At 40.7% G+C, this 21732-nt stretch overlaps 1 protein-coding gene and 1 long non-coding RNA gene across 3 annotated transcripts in view; one reads left to right on the top strand and one right to left on the bottom strand.

Moving 5' to 3' along the window:
- Positions 1–228: 228 nt before the first annotated feature.
- LOC108447360 overlaps positions 229–21732 on the top strand; it is a 40391-nt gene continuing 18887 nt past the window's right edge. The window contains exon 1 of the long non-coding RNA XR_001862900.1: positions 229–409. This is a non-coding gene — a long non-coding RNA (uncharacterized LOC108447360). The remainder of the gene's footprint in view (positions 410–21732) is intronic.
- The window catches only part of LOC103617599 (interleukin-1 receptor type 2), a 30275-nt gene continuing 28686 nt past the window's right edge, over positions 20144–21732 (bottom strand). For both annotated transcript variants that reach the window (XM_017737090.1, XM_008635910.2), the window contains exon 10: positions 20144–21732. The gene's annotated coding sequence lies outside the window, so the exon portion shown is untranslated.

The raw sequence follows: 21732 nt of genomic DNA, 5'->3' as shown, positions 1-21732 counted from the left end.
TACCATCATGTTTTACTTAACACTCAAATAAAATGGCAGACTAAAGTATCCCTATCAACAGTGAGTGGGAAAGCAGATACTGCTCTCTTCTCTCCCTCATAGATTGGGAAGAAGAAGGAGAAGGAGGAGGAGGAAGAAGAGGAGGAGGAGGAGGAGGAGGAGGAGGATCAATGCATTCTCATGTGAATTGCATTCATCCTGCAGCTGATTCATATAAATGAGCCAGGTTTGATGTTGCAAAAAACTGCAGTTTCTCACACTGTGCCACTCTGAAGCTGTTCCGGGTCTGTGCCAGTGATGATCAAGATATTGCAATCTATGAATGAAGAGGCCAAGTGACTTGTGAAAATTTTGTTCTTTCTTCTTGTCTTATCAGTACAGACTGAGAGGAAATCCCAAAAGATCTGTGGTAAGTCACACATTCTAATAATATCTTGAACCTGGATATATGAATGAGAAGTGCAACTACCATAGTGTTATCTGAATTAGTTCAAAAAGCCTGTGGAGTCTCACTCCAAAATCTAAAGGATTTATGAGGAAACAAAAAAATCCTTTTGGTGACGAGATCAAAGCAATGGATATTTCTTTTTTTAGCACACTGGTTTGAAGAACAAATCTTCCCGAGTTTTTCACCAGGAACCTAAATAACATCCTAGTTCCTGAAGAAAAGCCAAAAGTGCAGGGATGAGAAAGATTCAGTCTCATGCTTCACTTCCTTTGTGACAAAGAATTCAGCCTGACTCTGTCATGTCCCAGAAAAAAAGATTCTTCATGGAAATGAATTTGGCCAAAATTAATTAATTTTAAAAATTAGTTTAGTTTAATAAATCAGTATTTTCCAGTGACTAAAGTCTTAATCAAGAAAACTCTCTGTCCTCAATGAAGGAAAACTTTCTATCTTGTTTTATGAGATTGTCTAATTAAGTGAGTTCCTGTTTCTCTTTTATTTTTAAAGCACTTGCAGTCAGAACAACTTTAATTTGAGCCCAAATACACCAACTTACTCATTGCACCATACACATAGCCAGAAGTTATTCTGACAGCTTAAGCACTGAGACCAGCTTCTTCTGTCTTTTGCAGAGCATGTTAAAACCAAAAAGCCCTCTCTGTGTTTTTATAATTTATTTCATTTGACAGTGACATACCAAACAGGAAAAAAAAATGTGTGGGGGCTGATCCACTTCTTCCAATATGCATTGCTGGGACCTTAAGTGAGCCACAACAAAACCAAAGCTCTGGCTGGCAGTTCATAAGCCCATGTTATGGCAAGTAAAGCCTACCTGGAGCGGCAATCACCTGTTCTTAAGGAAGAAAGCTTTTATTCTCTTACTTAGCTTTAGTCTTCACATAGTAGGAACTTAACTGTTAAATATTTCAAGGGTTGATAAGGAAAAGTGGGAATCTGCCAAGCCCACATTTATAGGAGCACAAGTCAAGTGAAGTCTTGCTTATCTGCAGTCGTATTGTCACGTATCTCTCTCATACTCAGAATGTGGCAGCAGGGCAATTCTCACTGTGCATGCAGGATAGGAGCTTTGACAGTAGTGGAAGCACTGCCCTTAATCTGAGTGAGGAGAGGATTGTACCTCACTGTATGCCTCAAATATCACTCATTCCTGGAAATCATATGCTCCATTCAGGTTCATTGCAGCATCTACTCCGGTGTCACGCCAGTGACTGGTAGCAAGCTGTGCGCTCTGGTAGCCAACTGTGTGTGCTAATTATTGAAACAAACCTTTAAACCCCTGCTATGCAAGAACTGCATCAGCACACTGTTTCCAGCATGAGTCCTATTTGTTCTGAGCCCTTTGTGCAAGAGTTTCAGGCAAATGGATTTACTGGAAAAGTCACCTGCAAGGCTCCATTATCATTGTCAGAAACAGTCATTTAAAGGAAGAGCTGTCACATGTCACAACCAAGTGCTCTTAAGGAAACTCTCCCACCCTGCCCCCCAAGTGTTATTTGCTTTTTTACTTCAGTTTTGAAAACTAGTCTCATTGTACAGCTTCTCTTTGCACGTGAAAGTGCTACATATCCCAGTGAAGCATGCATGTCTTTCATGCAGATTCTTCTGCTTACAGACCTGATCTGCTTCTGACTAAAGTTATTGGAAAGGATTGATTACTTATAGGGCGATGTTGATGAAAAACTGGAAAAAAACTGGAGTTTTAAATAAGTTTGAAGAGACACAGATATGTGCATATCTGCATAAAGGCAAATCAGTTTCTCTTTTCCTTCATATTCTGTGAAGTACAGAAGACAGCCCTGATCCTGCTTGTGTGGGAACCCAGAATGCAGAGAATATTTCTCTGCCTGTTTTGAAGGGTTCTACCCTCCTGGACAATGCTGTTTTTGACCTTCGTCCATGGAGAAAACTGCCTACCCTCTGGGAAGAATTAGAATCTACACTGGTATGAACTAGGTGATAGAACATTATGTAAGATTGTCACAGGGTGAAAAATTTAGAGTTTTTTGGTTTAATAATATAGATAATATAGATAGGTAAAAGCAAAAAACTTCAAAATGGAGGATTGTTGTTGCTCTCCAGACCTTCTTCTTCTTCTACTACTACTCCATATTCTGCAGTAGAAGTAGTTTGGGATGACTGGATAAAGAGTTCCTGTCTACATGACCAGACAATTTACTAGACATTGGAAGAAAAGTAAAAATAATGTACGCTTTTAGTGACCATTGGTTAATTTACCTTTTTAAAGGCTGTGTAATCTTGATAATTTGGCATTCTCCTGCATTCTCTGCTTTGTGCTATGTTTGGGTCACCTTAGTGGCTCTATTCCTCCGATAAGACTTAATAAACAGCTCTCTGAAAGCAGAGAAGGCTGAAGGTCCCGTTCATCTCTCGGACTCCTGGCAAAGACTCTAAAAGTCTCCCCCATCAGGGGAGGCACAATTAAGGCACAGACAGTGTCATGCTTGGGATACTCATATAGCAGAAATAATGAGTAACTGACAGACTAGACTGCTTGACTGCAATTACTAATGTATTATATTTTGTGCAAACTGCAGCCTACAATAACAACCCACAATTGCCTTTGGGAATCTCAGTCTCAGCTGGAAACATGTACACAATTTCTGCTGAAAATGTTTCCACTGGTTTTCAGGAAGCTACAGCTCCCAGTCCTTACACTGGATATTTTTCCTGACCTAACTCTTGTAAGGCCCTTTCACTTCTGGGTTCAAGTTATCAGCTGAGCTCATACCCACCAAGTCCTTAATCTGAAGAGGAGTGGCGTTGAAGCTAGGACAGTACTAAGAAAAAAAATGCTAAGGGCTTATCAAATAAATATAGGTATCCATACTCTGATCATGCTGCTCCCAACCTGTCTGCCTTTCCTCCAGGCATTGCTCCTTTCCAGAATCACAGCTTTGGGCATAAGTTTCTAAACTTTCAGAATCACAGACTGTCTCAAGTCGTCAGGGAACCATAAAGATCACCGAGTACAACTCCTTGCTCCTTCCAGGACTACCTAAACCTAAATCATACAACTAAGCATACGGACACTAAATTCTGTTTTGCTTTTGGTCAGGGCTGGTTTTGTTCTGCCTGCCTGACCACATCTAGCACAGTTTGTCCTCACAGGTACTTAATTAGGTACTACTACCAAAGATGTCAGGGTGGTATGTCCCTGTCTCAGCACCTTCAAAAATCGCACAGCTTCTGCAAGGCAACATCCTGAGAGCCTTCTGAGCTGTGCTGGGAAGGGATATGTGCTTGAATGATAGGCACATTTTGGTCAGCAGCAACCAGCTGACTGGGTATGAACTGAAAGGAAAGGACAGCTGTGTGTAATTAGGAATACAGGCAAGCTGTACAAAATGAAGAAAGAGCCAATTAATGTTAGGCCTGAACACTTAGTTTTCAGCCAAATTATTACTGAACAATCTCTCTGAGTGATATCTTATGTCACAGTTCTATTTTTTGAGGAGAAAACTTGATGAAAACTCTGGGATCTTCCCCAGAACACTCCACTGCCATCTGAATTGCTGAATTTAAAGCTGCTCTGTGCTCTCAGACCTTGTTTTTTCCATGGCTGCTGGTGAGGAGAGCATCACAACACACTCAGTTGCCAATAACTGCAAATTTCACCCAGCCTTTGACTAATCCTTACAGGAATTTCAGCCCAATGTGACCTAACCTGGGTGTTTGCCAACCTCAGCTGGGTGCCAAGGCACGTACTCTCAGCTGGCACATTTGTGCTATGTTCAGAAAGGCTGTACAGGTAAAATGTGGGTGGACAGGAGGGGATTTTGCTCTTCCTGGAAGGTCCATCTGCTGTGTGCCTTGCAGAGGCTTTCTGCAGCCTCTCAGTCCAGTGGGCTAGTTGCCACATGCAGGGAGGAGCTCATGGTTTGTACCACCCACAGCTTTAAAACCACAGGCCAACCTCTATCTCTTGACCCTCTTGGAAGGGTGGAGGCAAGGCAAGGAAAAGATCTTCTTCCTTATCATATTATAATTGTTTTTATCCCTAGAATATAACTTGAGTTGCTTCCAGATGATCTTCAACTTTGGCTTGTAAAAATCCCATAAAACAACCCAATGTGGAAAAACAAAATGTAAGAGGGGTAATTTTGTTAAAGGAATTTGCTTTACAATCAACTTTATTAAGTAACAATCTGACTAGCAATGATATTTTTTATGGTGAGTAACCATTAGAAAGCTGCACTTGGCTATAACCTTGTACTTCTGAACTATAAATTTCAGATCAACTTTTTGGAAGCCATTTTTATTTCCTTTTTCATTTCTTCCAAGGTGTATCAGTGTTTTATGGTACCTGCTACTGAAAATGCAAATGTGCTTATTTGAGACTGGTTACAAAATTGCCAGAGGACAATCAGAACCCTAATTCAATAGAAAAGCCTTGAGCAACTTCCACAGGCTGCATGATCAATACGAGTGTCCATGCGAATAACCCAACCCGTTTGTTAACTAGCTGCTGACGTCCAGATTCCTGCAGCCAAAACAGCCATTGTGCAAATCACTCAGAAATCAAACAGTGAAGTAAAGAAAACACAGTGTTCCCCAGTTAAAACAAATAACATAGGATAGAAGCTCAGAAAGAAAGAAAATGTTAAATAAAGGTCCTTAGGTTCTTTTGGAAATGCAAAATCACAGAGTTAATTATAGAGCTATATTGTTATTTGATCTGTGAACCTGAACAAAAATTGGACTGTACGTTTATGCAAAATGTGTATTTGTGTCCAGAGACTTAGAAAGGCAGCATGAGGAAGAGGTGTTAAGGTGAATTTTGCATCCTGCTGTGAAAAACGAGGTTCACTCTCCTATGAGAATTTAAAAAGTTTAATATAAAGACAATAAGAGGCACATAAAATAAAGCAAAGAGGTAATGGCCAGGTGCCTTGGCACTCTGCCAAAAGCACACCTGATGCTCGGGGATAGTCCTTTTTTATACCATTTTTACTGTCTGTTCTTTATGCATATTCCAACTTTTCCTAGAGCTGTTCTGCATGGCCACTCCTTGGTTCCTTTTTAGAGCATGCGTATTCTTCTGCCTTGCGGTTTTATTTCTTTTGATTCTTGGCCTTGGCTTCACCAGGTGGGAGTTGATAGCAGTGTGGGCCTCTTAATTCCCCTGACAGTCAGGGTCGATTGCAGCTTTGGGCCTCTTTGCCCCCCTGGGCAGAGCAGTGATAGCGGCTCTGGGCCTCCCTGGGCCCCCGTTCTCCGGGCGGAGTAGCCTTTGGGCCCCTTTGTTCTCTGGACAAAGTGTTGATTAGCAGCTCCTTGGGCCTCATCCTCTGTTCACTTGGAGGTTATCTCACTTGCTCACACTTGCTAATATTCTTGCTAAAAAGAAAGAAAACTACATCCACACAGCAAAAGCATTTCTAACATTATATAATCTCTACCTTATTACTTGCGAGAAGCCAATATTACGATATATGTTTATAACACTGCTATATGTAAATGTTACTGAAGGCTTCTAGAGAAAACCTCACGGATATTATGGTATACTGAGTTCAAACATTCAGCAATGAAGCTCAGCCTCAGAGAACCTAAAGCAGATGTGGTGTTTCTATCAAGAGGTTAAACCATGTCTCTCCCTAGACAGAAGCAAAGGGAAAATTTGGACTGCTGGAAGGGACTCGACTCTTGCTTGAAGGTTGAGCCTGGGTCTTGTTCACTTAAATTTTTCTTATAAAGGAATGTTTACAGCCTGCTCCAGGAAAAGGTCTAATGGATTATTGGGGGGGAAAACAAACAAAATTTCCTCTACTTCAGTGCAAAGAAAAGGTTGAATCTGAAGTAGTCCATAAAACTCTGATAAAGCTGTTTGAGCTACAGACAGAAGCATGACCTGACACATTAAACTGATGCTGCACGTGTACATTTCTGCTTGCAGGAAGAGGGAGTAATTCCATGAACACTTGCACAGGACCATGAAAGTAAAAGCTGGGAAGTAGCTTGAAAGGATATCACAAGGGCATGTAATCTGTGCTTTTGTCATGAAGTATGGCTGGTAGATCTGTAATAATCAGATGGCTATTTAACATACTCATAGAGATCTCTTAGTCCCCTTGTCAGGGTTTAAACATCACCTGGTAACTCAGCCCCACATAGCCACTCATGTACTTCCCCAGCCCCATTGGGATGGGGAAAATTGGAAGAGTCAAAGTGAGAAAACTTGTGGGCTGAGATAAAGACAGTGAAACAGGTATAGCATGTGTAGTGGTTTGGTTCAAAATATCCCTTACTTATTTTCCTTCTGTGAGATATGAATTAGGAGAAAGCAAAGCAGACACAAAACTTAAAAGAATATAAAGAAGTTTAGTAACAGACCTAAAGGAAAGAAAAAAAGTCTGACTAAACCTTCAGAACATTTCTCTTCCCCCCACCTTTGTCCCTTCTCCCACTGACAACGTAAAAAGACAACCCTTGAGATTTTTTTCAGTCAGTCTACCATCTCTATAATAATCTCTTTCTTAGTTCACTTAGGGAGAGGAGTCTCTCTTGTTCATGCTATGGAGACATCTCCACAAGAAACAGTTCTCTCATGGCTTCAATGTCACAGCATGACAGCTGCCCGGGTTGGTTCTCTGCTCGCATGTGAGAGTCCCTTCCCTTGTCTTACAGCTTTCCCCACAACTGCTTTCAAGGGTCCAATCTTGAGCTACTGGGGTACCATTTTAAGGATGAGCTGCTCAGAAGCAAAGGTTCTCTTCATCTATCTCTGGGAGCATCTTCATCTCTAGGAACAGAGGTCTTCTTCCCTGGGAGCAAGGGTCTTCATCACTTCCATCTCTCTCTGTTCAAACTTCTCATCAAATCACAGCTACTTCATCATTTGCTTATTTCAGCACAGGTACTTTTGCTCACATTTGCAGTTTGAATGCTCCACCCCCCCATGCTTCCATGAAATTACAGCAGGTACTCTGATGTATCATAGTCCATCACCACCATAGCTTTACAACAGAATTTCAGCTTCTAAGCTTGAAGCATCTCCTCTTTCTCCTCCCTCAGGGTTTCAACTCTTCCTTCTTCACTGATTTTGGTGTCTTTATGGTGTTTTCTTCACATGCCCTCCCCCTTCCTTTTCTTTTGACTTGCGAGAAGATTGATGTCTGCAGGCTTCATCTGTTCTGGAGGAAACTTACAGCACTAAAAAAGGGTTAAGAGCCGTGCCGTAGGGCTGCCTGCACGGAGCAGGGCTGTGGGGCCGGCCCGCACGGAGCAGAGCCGCAGATGGAACAGGGCTGCGGGGCTCCGGGGTGGCTGTCTCCTGCCTGGCCCAGGCCGCACTGAGGGGGCTGCACCACGTCCTGCTACCTGTCCAAAAGCCAGAAGCCAGAGAGGTTTCCTGGGGTTTGTTCATTCTTAAATGTGGATCACAGAGTCGTGTCAAGCTTCTTAAGTGGCTTTAAAAAGTTGCCAATTTTCAAACTAGCCAGTTGATTGGTTCTATTGAGTCTAGAGGAAGCTATAAGGACCTCTTTGCAAAGAATCACTTCGGTGGCTGATGGAGCCTTCTTTAACTAAAAACCCAAACTGTGCTAAACCATGACAACATGCTAGCAAAGCAGAACAAGAAATTCATTCCCCACTTCCCACCAGCAGAGAGGTGTCCAGCAATCCCCAGGAAAACCGGGCTACTTCACAGGTGATGGTGACTTGGGAAGACAAATGCCATCACTCCACATGTCCACCACTTCCTTCTTCTTTTCCCAGTTTTCATATGTTGAGTATGACATCATATGTTATGGGACATCTCTCTGGTCAGCATGGATCAGCTGTCCTGGTTGTGTCCCCTCCCAGCTCCTTGTGTATCTCCAGTCTCCCCACTCTCAGTGTGTAATGAGGGGCAGAAAAGGCCTTGATGCTGTGTAAGCAATAGCTAAAATATCCCTGTATTCACAGCACTGTTGTGCTCACAAACCCGAAGCACAGCCCCCTCCCTACTAGCTACTATGAAGAAAATTAACTCCATCCCAGTCAGAACACTGTACAATATCGTAGTCTACTTCTGTCCTTAAACTAGAAAAACTTGCTGTAGTTTTCCTAACAGAACTGGGTTTCCCTAATACAGTACATAAATATTTATTTTCCCATGCAAAACTGAAGAGATCATTCCTTGTTTTAATTCAGTCAACATGGAAAATGACTGTTTGTTATCTTCCTGCCATTTTGGAAGTCTGCTATCATTTAACCAATATCCCCTTAGTCTTTTCTTATATAAACAAACTCAGTGGTCTAAATTTGTTCCAAATAAATCATGTTTTCCAAAAATCTTCCTGGATCTCTATTCTGGATCACCACCAATTTATGTGCATCTTTCTCAAAATGTGATTTTGAAACTCAATGAAATTTGAATGCCAGATAAGGTCTTCCCAATAAGGATGCAGTAGAGTAAGTACCTCTCATGCTATATGAACAAGAACCCTGTTACGACATGCAATATAAATTGTCTTTGTTGCAACTGCTTTGCATTATTTACCAACTCAATTTCTGGCTGATTTTGTTTTCCATGTGCCTGGCAGAGCTGCTATTGCCTAATTAGCTCCTTAAAAGCCACTAATTCTTTTTCCTAGTATTTTCTTTCTTGGATTTATCATCACATACCATGATCCCAACATACCAAACCCACTTTGACCTTTGTGGTTTGTCTACAGTACTTGCACCGTTTCCTACTACAATTTGAAGTATAAATTCATTAATCTATTCCTTAGTCCATCAAGTACATTGTTAACCTAAATTACTGGATTTGGTAAAGTCAAACTGTTTCTAGGAATTAAATTTGCAACATTGCCTTGAAATATCCCTCATTTCACAGAAATCCATTGTTGACTCCTCCATGAGTAGAATTTACTAGCTGAGCATCAACCTTTACATTCCCATCTTCTCCATCACGTTTTCCAAGCTTATTTACAGCATTCCTCAAAACCCTTACTAAATCTGAGATAATAAACTACTGCCCCCTCTTTAAGCTGTTATCCTGCAAAAGAGGAAACAAAATTGAAAAGGCATGTTTTGTTCTTGGCAAATGCCCCTTTTTAATCAGCTTTTTGTCTCCTATTTGTGTTCTTGTTCCTTAGATACTCTTTGGAATGCCTTCCAAAGATATCCTCCTACCTCTCTGCCTTAATTCAATTCAGAGTTTCCTTCCTTTATTCGGAACACTATTGTTTTGTAGTCTCCTGTAACTCGCATTACCATGTGACCTCTGTCTGAATTTAATTTCAAAGAGAGATAATTACTGTCACTTATCTATTAACTTCCTCTGCCTCTGCAATAAAAAGTTGCCACTAACACATTCCCAGAACTTGCTGAATCACCTGTGTCCGCCTGTTTCTTTCCCAACAGATATTTGAATAGTTCAGGTCTCCAGTACTGGCAAATCCTTAGCTCTGTCTTGACTGCAAGACTGATTATATGCCATTTTTTATTTTTACCTAAAAGCATCAAAGTAGTCTGTTCTCCATCTTTCTCTGGACTTCAGAAGAATCATATACAATCAAACTGTGCAGCCAAAAACCTCTCATGTGCCTTTTTTTATCCTCTCCCATACCTTTATAAATCAGCATGCTAATATAATCTAGCTATGATATTAACTGGCCAGATTGCAATAAAATATCTCACACTATATTGTGAAAAATAATAACAAAAAGGATTATAAGAAACTTCAGAATATTTGTTGTGAGTTTATAGCATGCATATATATATATATAATATCATAAATTCAGAGGAAATATATTTTATCTGAAGTAATGGAATGTCAAATCTTTGTTTTAAAGGGGATATTAGCTACTACAGACTTTTTAAGTGTTTATCTTGAAAGACTTTTCTCGTGTGGAACATATTTATCTCTCTGACACAACCCATGAGCAGGAAATTAGCTAATACTAAGTATATATATTCTCACATTTCTTCCATTTTCTCTAATGGTGTTATTACGTATCAGAAATAATGTAAGTAAATCAGTACCACAAGTTGCATGAGACTGGAAAGATCTTTGATCCAAAAGAGTGCAATTCGTCTACTAGCCATTTGGAAGGAAATCTGAGGTTTTGCTGTGGAATAAAAAGGAGTATGGAAGAGCTGGCAGCTGCTGTCAGAACTGTCAAAACCATCAGTCTCAGTGCAAAGGAAATTCTTAACGTAAGCGAGGACCAACCAATTTGCATAAGGTGCTCTCTAAAGAGTTTCAAATACAAAAGGAATTGTACAAGTGGACTAACAGCCATGGCTGTAAATAAATAGGTCTCTGAATTCATAAAACACTAGCAGACAGAACTAGGCAAAATTAGTTTACTCCTTCATGTGAAGGACTGCAGAAGGAGACTAAGAAGGGCTCGCCCTTCTTCATCCTTCCCAAAATACTCCCATTTCCAGGGAGGCAGAGCCACAATGCACTCCAGGAAACAGACAAAAACAGGCATGAGGAAATGGAGACAGGCGAGGCTGGGGAGGTCCACTCCCTGCTCGCTGGGATGAACCTGTCTCCCTGGACAGCCACTCATCAGAAGCAGCAAACCGTGCCAATCACTGGAGCAGACACTCACACCCTGTTCTTTCCCCTGGCTGTTTCAGGCAGGAGCAGCCTGGCACACTGCATTACTTTTCTGGGATGGAACTTCAGCTTTCTCACCCTAACATAACAGCTTAGATCTGGTCTTTCCCTTTCCCAGGGGATGTTTGGCTGTGTCAAAGCTCGGCTTTTCAGGCTGCCCTTGGTGCCAGATGTGTCCCTGCAGAAGTCAGCAGACCTGGCACATCTCTAACAGAAGATCATTCTGTGACAGGTGCTTCTGTGCACGTATCAGCATCCAACTCTACATACTTAGGAAATTTTCAGGCCGTATTGAATTAGACCTGGAGGGTTAGAAAAGGCTAGAGTTTAGGAGGTGGAGTTATTTTTGTTGTCTTGGATCTATAGACCAAAGTGCAGGATGTGCAGAACTTGGACACACTGCAAGATCAGGGAGACAATGTTTAAAGCAAAATAAAGTGTTTCAGTCCACAGGTCTGGTTGGCCTAGTGCAAGTCAGAATGGAGCAAGGCAGATGATCTCTGTCTTGAGAGGTGCATGAGAAAATATATTTCAAAGCCAAACACAACCTCTCCATTTTGTACACGCAGAGACATGCTGTATACAGTGGGTGGAAGGATGCAAATTATGATGCAAAGTGCTTAATATTTTCTGAGGAAAAACACCTCAAGAACCCAATGTCCTTCAGCATTAACTTATGCCTTTCCAGGAAAAGTATAGATTTGTTCCCAGACATGGATGGAAAAGTACCGCTCTATGGAAACCAAGGAGCTAATTCCCAGTTTAAGCAGTCATCAGCTGGCAGAAGTTTGTGGAAAAGCTTTCCTTCACAACTGAAGCCAGGAAAGAAGTTCAGAGATACTGAGTAAGAACATATGACACAATTTCATATTTTATCTTCTCATGGCCAAATTGCAAAAGACAGTGTACCCAGAAACAGGGAGAGATGCAAAAAATGTCAGGGTGGAGACTGAGACTGGATGGAATCAGAAGTGGACCAAGGCAAGTGGTCAAAGAGCCAGGATTGGTGGAAGAAGTAGTCACTCAAGAGGCAAACAGTAGAAATAACATCATAATCCCTAGTTTTGAATGGAAGTATTTTTCTGTGTCCACTCACAACAAACATGTCATACACTACAGTACTATTTCTCTAACTGACATCCTCCATCCCTTTGACTTTAAATACAAGATGCTCTATGTTTTTTTCCACCTTGGAGAGCACAGGATGCCCCAAACCATGGAAAATAATCTGACCTGCACCATACAGGAGGCTGTTCATTGGAAGATTCCTTTCTTATTCACTGTAAAAGCTGGAAGCTAGTAATGGATGAAGCAGGGTTTGGAGTAAAAGAGAAGGCTATTTTTTAAAGGATGTGAATGTTTCCTTTGAGAATAGGATTTCATCCTTAGCTCTGCCACAAAGCTTCTGTGGAATGATAAGAAGTCACTTAAACCACACATGGGTGATTAGTAATGCTGTGTCCATCCTTTGATAACCAGCTGGATCAGTAAATTATTTATTACAAATGTTGCAGCAAAGAGTCTTTAAATTTATTGGTCAAACAAGATTAGCTGCATGTATTACTGAGTTATTAATGGTTGTTAATATCCCTGATAAACTCAAAGACATTGAAGATAAGCAATAGTTTTGAATACCTTAAGAAAGCTTTCTTAATGGGTTTTTCATTCTTCTTCTGTGGTAGTATTAATCAGAGTCGTCCTGATGACAAGAAAAACTCAAAACACACGAAAAATTTTCATAAATTTCATCTAGGTTTCATCAAAATTAGAAGGACTGCTGTACACCTTATTTCTTTCCTTCCATCCTGCACTTGTGTGTATTCATTATGAGGTATAGGAGCACAGAGCCCACAGAGGAAACGTAGCTTTGAAAAACAGCATTTGAGACTCTGCCTTTAAACTATGGAGAGACACAAGTTCCACGCAGTGGGTACAGGAGACCTGAGCTTTTGTGGTGTTCTGAAATGCTCTCTGGGGCTTGTGGGAGAGCAACAAATAGCTCAAGTTCATTGTAATTTTATTGTAAAGAATGTATTAAGCTATTTAATAGTAAGTTGCAAAAGTCTCTAATACTTCAGACTGACACATATGTCCCTCAGGTTTATGGCATGCCACACGAAATTATCCAAGGTCTTCTGTTGGATTTAGTCTAATTCTGCTATGTCCATGAACAAAAATGTAGGCAAAGTCAATGACTTTTGAATGCAAGAGGTCAACAGGTGATCAAACAAATCACATGCAGCAAAAATGAATTGCGCTAACTTTACTGATGCCATGAAGATTTTTGCCTTTTCTTTTTTACCCCTGTTATACCCCTGTTATACCTCTTTACAGCTTCTGTATTCCTAGTGCTTTTTGCCTACATTCTTGGACTTGTTAAGCTAAGAGACTAAACATTTTAGAAGCTTCGTAGCTAGGGATCAGTGTGCCCCAGACCCCAAGGTCCTCTCCAGAACACATTCTGTAAACCAAGATAGAACCATCCAGGGGAAGGCTCCTTGGGGAGGGGGGCTCGCTTGAGCCTCTCATTGGGGAATCTTTGATAGATATGCTAATTAGTAAAGCCTATAATGTTATACTCAATGTTGGGGGGACACGGGAAGAGGAGAGACACAGAGACACAGGGAAAGACTCGGTGGGGTACATCTCGATGCATATGACCTGGACGTGTACACCTAAGGATCCTTAAAAATAAATACCAAGGTAAAATCCCTTTTCCCCTTCTAACCGTGTATGCCCCTTGATTTTAAGACCAGGAAAAGGCATCATACAATTGCCTCTTTCTTCAAAACAAACATGCACACATTAACTAGTTGTCCTTAAAGGACAAACTCAGACGAAGTGAAAAATTGCAGCCATGTTAGTCACTTCTTACCAACCTACTGTGTATCATTAGGAGTCTGGCATTTATTTCCATGATCTAAATTTAGCTCTCTTACATAAAGCCATAGTCATCACTCTTACAGTGTTTTAATGACACAAGAAATGCAGGAGATTGGAAATACATTATTATCAACATCTGCATTTAAAAATAATCCATTAAAAATGCCTTGGCTCACATTATTTTACTGTAATACACAAATACTTGGTGACCTCTGATCTCATGCATTAGAACTTTATTCAGCTCACATGGAAAGGATGAATGACAGCATAAGACCACAAGCATCCATGAGTTAGTGCCATATTTCTGTTGATGTAAAAAAAAAAAGTATGTCTGGTTTTAAGTTAGATATACAGCAAGGAGTCAAAGGCTCCCACCTCTTGAGCCAATCCAAACTGGCCCAGCTCTGAGGAAAACATCCCAGGAACTAAACTCAAAGTAACTGCACCTAAACACCCCCACAGGAAGAACAACAAGGCCTGGAGAACTTAGGTGGCTGGACATCACCTGGGACTTTGCTGACCAAAGCAAATAGCCTGAAATTGAGTATTGTGCCACCAAGGTAGAGATGTGCCGCTGGTATAACTGAGACGGGGTCTGGAGGGCAGGCAGGGTGCCCTGAGGAAGAGAGCAAGCAGAAGGACTATTGCTCACAGGTGAGCTGCTCTGAGACTCATCCCTTTCCTCTCCCTCCCATCCCACCGCCCTAAGGAGGCTCATTGTACAGCTGGCCCTCTTGAATCCACTTTGTTCAAATATATGCTACAAACATAATAAATGAAAGAAAGATGGAAAAAAAGGAAATGCTGAAACTGAACCTAGAGAAATCTAGGAACAAGGATATTCTCTGAAAATTAACTTTTGCTTGTGTGAACAAGCTGTGGCATGCTCAGACCTCCTCAAAGTACTGCATCATAGTAATTTGTTTTAAAGAATAACAAGATTTAAATCATGATCCACTTTTAAAAATCATTGTAAAGTGAGGATTTAATTAGTTTTCTCAATCAAAAAGAAAGAGAATGAGAGCAAATGCTAAATATGACAACCATTAAATCTAAAAGACAAAGCTGGTGATGGCATATACACAGTCTCAGACTGCCTCTGCACAATCAGTGAGTACCATACTGGCTAGACAATGAAAAATTTGAGTTACTGATTTAAGAGGGGTAAGAGGATCACATTTGTGTAAATCAATATTCTGCTTTTATAATTAAGGTTTTAAAAAAACATCATGCAGGAACTGGCAATAATCCTGAAATATAATCCCATAAACTATAAAATACTCCAGCAGTCATGTTTTAGCAGCTGGTTTCTATGTCCTAAAGTGCTCTTCCAAGGATGGAAGCTGGATGCCACTGCCACTTATCATTACTGCACTCTTTGCTCCTTGTCTCCAGTGACCCGACATTCACAGCAGAGACATCACTCCTGCTGCTTTCTTGCAGTCTGTCAGATCTGCTGGCCTGAGCCAGGAAGCTTCTGGGACCCTCACTGGGACAACACTGCTCCATCTTGGTTCCCAGTGCATGGCCAAAAGTGAATACCACAGAAGCAGCCATTAAACAGTAAAATAAACAGAAAGTGACATTTAAGAGAATGAGTGGAAAACAACATAACATTTAAGGACTTCCTTCTCCTCCTCTTTGCATAACACTTGGGCCATATGAAGAGCTAAATTATCTCTTACAACACGGTTTTGTTTAGAGACTGGACCATTCCCTCCACCAAGGGAGCCAAGTCTCATTAAGGGCTATTTTCCAGGGGCAGCTGGCATCTCCTGGCAGAGTTTAAAAGACTTGAACTTTGGACATGTCTACAAAGACATATCCAGCAATTGTGTTTAGTGTTTAATTCTTTTGATCTTCCAGCCCTTACAAGCTAATAAGGTCTGTAAATATGAGCAATGCAGATTTAACTGAGGAAATAATAATAACACAGTAATTAAACTCTAGGATGGCATTTTTTATCTTCAGCTGTCCAGCCTTTTCCAGTGGAGGTAAAGAACACAAAGCCAGAGGACATGATTCAGCCTTGCAGGAAGACCCCCTGCTGTCACACACATCAAATCCTATTCATAGCTGTACCCAGCTCCAGGTTTGAAGTAATTCCTTTTCCTACCATTACTCCTGCTGAGATGCTCTTTCAGGACCTCACTGCTGCAGTGATTAATTTTGGTTATGCATTTCTTATTCCAATCTTATTATGCATGCTCCTTCATTAGTGGAAATAGTTACATGTCCTTACTTTTACTCTCCCGTTGGATGAACTTATGGGCAGTTATCATGGCCTGTCATTGCCTTTCTGGGCAGAAGATAAGCTCATATTGCTTATTCTCACAAGTTCTCCATTGCCCATGCTCTTCCACCCATATTTATGATCTCCCATGCAATCCATATTTCCTAAATGGCACCACTCAATGTGGTAGTTGTAATAATCATCACCAACGAGACAGTAGTAATAATAATAATAATCATCATCATCATCTTACATGTTCTTTCCTATTAAGGAGCAATCAGTCAGCCACTCTTAGGTGGAGATGTTCTTTCTCTACCATGCTTCTTCCTGCATTTTACTAGCTTATATTCATCTGAAAAACTACCCATCAGCTATGATCAAAGGCAGGGCACTTGTTTCTTTCTTGAGTTGATAGCTCCTTTCTACTCACAAGAAGGGGATCTGTAAGAAAGCAGGAGAGGGACTTTGTACAAGACCATGTAGTGGTAGGACAAGGGGGAATGGCTTTAAACAGAAAGAATGTAGTGTTAGATTAGGAAGTAGAAGCAAATTATTCACTGTGAGGGTTGTGAGACACTGGAACACGTTACCTAGAGAACCTGTGGATACCCCATCCCTGAAAGTGTTCAAGACCAGGCTGGATGGGGCTTTAAGTAATCTTCTAGTGGAAAGTGTCCCTGCCCATGGCAGAGGAGATTGGAACTAGATGATCTTTGAGGTCTCTTCCAACTGAAATCATTCTATGATTTAATGATAAGAAGGAGGCCCTAGTCTCCAGCATTCACAGGCTAGCAGAGTAATGATGATGAGAGCAAAGAAACCACCATGTCTTGCCCACACTCTCCTCTGGAGTGTTCTCAAACTGTCTGAAGATCAGCCATGGTAAGGCCCAGCCAAAGCAAAAAGAACGGTAGTAACACACTGAGGGTACATGTAATCACACCCTTTAATTACTTTGTTCAGCAGTGTCTCCAACTTGAAAACCACAAGTCACTTGAGAGTCTTTTTTGCAAGTAAACAAACAGCATCAACTACTTCCAGTCATAGCCTGGCCTCCTTAGCACTTATGACGAAGCACATTTGGGAGCCAAAGCAAGCAAACATTATGATTCATTTATCCCACAGCTTAGCAGATGGATGAATGAATGCTTTATAACCAAGGCAGAACAGGACCTCCACAGCTTTAAATGAATAGTACCGTTCAAGCCTCATGAGACAGAAACACCTCATTATCCAGAAAGGAATCAAGATGTGCATTTCTATGAAATTTACGTACATGTAAGTGAAGTTCCCGTGGCATGACTCAATAGATGACAAGCCAGTAAAAACAGTGAGAAAGAGAGCACCTTCACTTCTTATCAGGACTGAGGTACTGACTTTTTCAACATGCTACAAAGCAAGGAGTTTGCTGTTTACGCCTGAAGTCATTGTCAGGTTCTGAGACAATTTAGACTAGTGCAAACATTTAAAATGGGTAGAAAAGACACACAACTATTAGAGCCAAACTGCACTTTGCAGTTAAAGATTCAGAAATGGATGAATTTCCCAAGCTCTAACAAGTAAGCTTGGTTCTACATGAGTTTTCAGAAGTTTCCTCATTATTTTTATTAGTGCCTGGTTGAAGAATTTCAGGAAGATAATGACATGTCCTTGTGGAAAACTGACTGGAGTTATATTTCAGCTGCTTTATTAAGCTCTTTACATGTTATATACCAGGTAATGTATAGACTGATAGAGACTATAGCTTCCACATGAGCACACTAAAGCAGAGCATATATACATATACATGTATGTATATAAGTGGTTTCCTTATCAATGACATGAGTTTGTCCACTGAAAGCAGACTAGTTTTATGATATTTCATTTTCTATACAACCTTTTTTTCCAATTTTCTGCTGTAGCCCAGCAGAGCCAGGAAGGAGCAGGCAGGCACTGCCTACCATGGGATTTGAGCTGGCTGAGTGCTGTGGAAAGGGTGGCAGGCCCCAGCTCACCTGCAGTCACACAGCAGAATTCCTCCTGATCCCAGCAGGGCTCTCTGTACTTCAGCCATGCACACACAACAGCTCTTCCTGTTCTTCCTGTAAGAGCTGTGGCACTTCATGACCATGCAGTCTGTGAGCCACAAACATTTTTCCAAGGCACCAGCTAGATATTTTCAGCCTGCCTCTTATGTTGGATTCCACAATATACACCTTTGTGCCTGCCTCCCAGCCTCTCAGAGTATTTTCATTTAGTGTGAACCTGTGCTTGCTCTGCACAGAGAGCTGCCAGCATTAAAGTCATTTCCCAAGAAAGCCCAGCAGCCTCAACTACATGACAAGGTGTCTCTGGGCTTTAGACTGTTTCTTTTTGTAACCTGTTTGATAACCAGAAATTCAGTGATCCACAACCAGTCATTCCTGTATCCATGAATCCATGCAGAATGGATTTATCTCACTTTGTCTTAAAATGGTGGAAAAAGACAGACACCTGAGATACAATTCACCCATTTCTTTTAGTCTTTCTCCACTAAGTGGAGAGGAAACATCAGTGGCTATCTTGGATCAGCTGTAATCCTTTTGGCTGTGTGAAGGCTGGGTGGGAGGTACCCCACCCTAGGCTATCTTTAACAGCTGCAAGGTTGTGAGTGGACAGGGAGTTCTCAGCTCCAAAACGTAAGAACTATTTTTTACTTTTTTTGCCCTGCTGGGCCTCTTGTTTGCAGATTGAGGCAGATTAATCATAAACACTTTATTTAGCTCTTCATACCTAAAACACTATTCCTGGCAATAATATTTCAACATGGTCCTTGTCCTCCTGCATGCATGCCTTCCCTCCCCAGTTACTAGAATAAAAAATGTAACTTTCTTGTCTTGATCAGCCAAGATCACCTCTGTGTGCAGGTCAGCCCTTGTTTTCACTTGTTCCCATATTTATTTAAGGGTTTTATTTGGGAACAAGCAGGTAAAATTATTTGCTGCTCTTCAAATTATGTTTAGGTTTGTTTTAGATGCTACTGGTCAAACATTAGTTATGCTGCCTATTTAGATGGATAGCTGGCATCAAGATCACATATTCTGGACTAAACTAGAAAAGAGTTGTTAACTGAACTCACGTTTCCTGAGAAAAACTTCTGCATGAGAAGCCCCTGTCCTGGATGCTAACTCATGCCAAGACCATGGTACACCAGTCTTTTCCCCTCTATAGGTGTGCCTCTGAAGTCATTGCAGATAGACTAGCTCTCTGGAAAATGCTATAAACTCACAGTCCCAGGTACGAGGTGACCTTGTCCTCCTTGCATCTGTAATCTTTCCAAAGAGAAACATTGTGGTGCAGAGCCCTGAATCCTTGACATGAATTGATGTTCCCTAATACTGTACTTCTCTTCAGGTCTGGGAGAGAGCTGCCACCCTCAAAGAGCCATCTTGTATCTCACATCTTTCTTCCCACTCAACTCACACACCAGCATTTTGGTTTGGGTTTTATTTGTTTTCCATTTTTTCACATAACATTTTCAAAATTAAGATAAACCATGTTGCCCTTGTGTGTAATGATGCAAATCAGTGTAAAACATTTACATTATGTAGGTCACTTGTTCAAATCTACCTGTAAAATACTTACACTGTGTAGCTCGCCTGAAGACATCTATTTATGAGGAAAATGTTCAGAATATTATGATACTAGTAGTCAGAGAAGCAAACATCACTTCATAAAAGAAAAGCCTTTGTTTCTTTACTTTCCATTTGCATTCAAGATGCCACTGAGTATGTAACAGCAATTCTCTAAATATCTAATTTTTATCTTACATTCATATTTTTTTCTCCTTCTCTGGTTTGGAGAAGGATCTGAGGTATTTAACTTTCTTATGGCACCAGTACTCTGCATACCAAAAGTTCTGCTTCTTTTGCAGTACTTAGTGAAATCCAACCCTGCCCCTACAGCCACCTATGTGATCACACTAGTCTTGGAAGATTCAGGTGGAAAGAAAGAGCAAATCACAGTTTGTAAGATTACATTTACTGACAAACCTAATTTGTTCTCTAGGTACAGACTAGCAGTTGTTTGAAAATAATGAGCATTCCTGATGCTCCTAAAACATCTTCAGTATTCCCTCCAACATTGGTCAGTTCATCTATAGCTCTCTTCCTTCAAAGAACCGATATCCAAGTGGACTGACCTCTTCACTTGCATCCACCTTTTTCCCATCTGTCCATAAAATACATGGAGTCCTTATCATCTTTAATATTCTGCACTTGGAAACAGTGAGTCCTGTGGTTTTCTCTGGATGCCCTTGACTCAAACTGCACCAGGGCTCTGATCTCTGTGCCTGTATCTTCACAACAAACATTTAGAATATTTAAAGGGAGGCTTTGGTTTAAATCTCATTACATATGAATGTTCTTGCTAAGAGAGTGAAGATTTCTTAACTCAAGCCACATCCTACTCTTTAAAATCCTTCCAGATATTTATTGGGCTAAACTCAGAGCCAACTAGACGTGGTGGTGGAAAGGAATAAGGTCATGGTCTCTCCCAGATGGATGTGAGCCATTCACTTCTCCAGTGTGTTACAATTTGATTTTTTGGAGCCAAAGTTTTTCCTGATTTTTTTTCCTATGGAGTTTGAAAATCCTCTAGGTTATTCACATGAACAAAAAGCTTTATGTTTGGTGTCTGTGAGAGGTGACAGTTATGGAGCTGTAGTAATCTAGGCCTTAATGCAGGTTCTCTTCCCTCCTATACAGATGAAGATAATACACATTATACATCATGTAACGATTTCTCAGCTGACGTAAGTGGTATCTCTTTGAAGAGGAAGTAACCAAGTTATTTTACTCATTCTGACCCTCAAAGTACAACATGATCACTGATTATTTATTGCTCCCTTATGATTTATGTCAAGACTAGAATCCAGTTAGGTTAACCTAACCAGCAGTGTTTTGCATCATGAGTAAGCAATTTGCATACTGCAATTAAAAGGACACAATCGGAAGCTACACCAGGCTGGTCACAAAAGGGCTGGAGGCACAGAAGTGTGAGACTATACATTATTACTGGCAATATGTCCAATCACTTCCAGGAATAAAACTTTTTATTAGCCAAATTACTCTCTAAACACTTAAACATCCCTCCAATTCTTTCCTTGGCAAAGATGACAACATGTTACAGCTGCCTATGAATCCCTAGTAACATATTGGTAGATAAAACAGAACTGAATTCTTCTGTGTACAGTTATCTGTTATACAGATGGAGTTATCTCTGGGGGAGGGATATTCTGAGACAGTCTATTTAAGCAAAGAGTAATCCAAATGGTGAACAAAATTAGTTTTTCCATGGAGAAGTTCATAGATATACAGTTGCCATGACAACTGCATTTGGCTCTGGAAAAAGGGAAACAAATGGCTCTTTTAGACTGAAGTAAAATAAATTTATGCTGTTTGCATAGGAAAGCTGCTTTTTCACCCTAGTGTCAAATAGTCCTTCTGTAGCAAGCTTCCTTATCTTCCTTTTTTAGATTTTAGGGCATTTATTTTCCTTTTTTAAAAAAAAAGTACATCTATTGGAATTACAAAATGTGAGAGCACCTCCCTT

The sequence above is a fragment of the Corvus brachyrhynchos genome, unplaced genomic scaffold (genome assembly GCF_000691975.1).
Source record: "Corvus brachyrhynchos isolate BGI_N302 unplaced genomic scaffold, ASM69197v1 scaffold83, whole genome shotgun sequence".
Classification (NCBI taxonomy): Eukaryota; Metazoa; Chordata; class Aves; order Passeriformes; family Corvidae; genus Corvus; species Corvus brachyrhynchos.
This window is presented reverse-complemented; position numbering and strand designations above follow the sequence as displayed.